Source organism: Apium graveolens, unplaced genomic scaffold, assembly GCF_009905375.1.
Source record: "Apium graveolens cultivar Ventura unplaced genomic scaffold, ASM990537v1 ctg4035, whole genome shotgun sequence".
Lineage (NCBI taxonomy): Eukaryota > Viridiplantae > Streptophyta > Magnoliopsida > Apiales > Apiaceae > Apium > Apium graveolens.
Genome location: NW_027418374.1, coordinates 19,336 through 19,985, shown reverse-complemented (window position 1 = coordinate 19,985; position 650 = coordinate 19,336). Strand labels below are relative to the sequence as shown.

The window sequence follows — 650 nt, the reverse complement described above, 5'->3', positions numbered from 1 at the left end:
AAATGACTTGTGTTATTTTTGGATATTCATCTCTGAGACTATAACTTGTGGTGTGTGTGTATATTGTGGGGTCACAATACGCAGTAGTTGGTTGATTATTAAGATTAAGTATTATTAAGGGAAATGGAACTCGTGACAACCCGGATCCCCGACCCCGGATTTGGGGGTGTTACACATTCTCTACCAGCAGGGTCTATCACCACTTGGGAAGATCTTGCTTAAAAGTTTCTCACTAAATTTTTCCTTATGGCGTAGACTGCTATAATCAGGAATGCTCTTACTCAGTTTACTCAGCAAACTGGAGAATCTCTGTGTGAGGCTTGGGATCGATATAAGGAGATGCTAAGGAAGTGCCCACACCATGGCATGCCTGATTGGATGATTATCAACTGTTTCTACAATGGGTTGGGTGCTACTTCTAGACCCATGCTCGATACAGCATCAGGAGGAGCCTTGTGGGCTAAGAGCTACAATGAAGTTTATAAACTTTTTGAACTGATGGCTGCTAATGAGTACCAGAATCCTTCCCAGAGATTGACTCAGGGAAAGGTAGCAGGAATTCTGGAGTTGGATGCAGCAACTGCTATAGCTGCCCAACTTAAGGCTTTGACGATGAAGGTGGACACTTTGGCTAATTATGGAGTTAATCA

The 650-nt window shown here is 42.9% G+C and overlaps 1 non-coding gene across 1 annotated transcript; it reads right to left on the bottom strand.

Moving 5' to 3' along the window:
• Positions 1–261: 261 nt before the first annotated feature.
• LOC141701543 (small nucleolar RNA R71) lies at positions 262–368 on the bottom strand. Its single transcript, XR_012566818.1, has one exon. It is a non-coding gene; the product is annotated as a small nucleolar RNA R71 (small nucleolar RNA).
• Between the last annotated feature and the right edge of the window lie 282 nt (positions 369–650).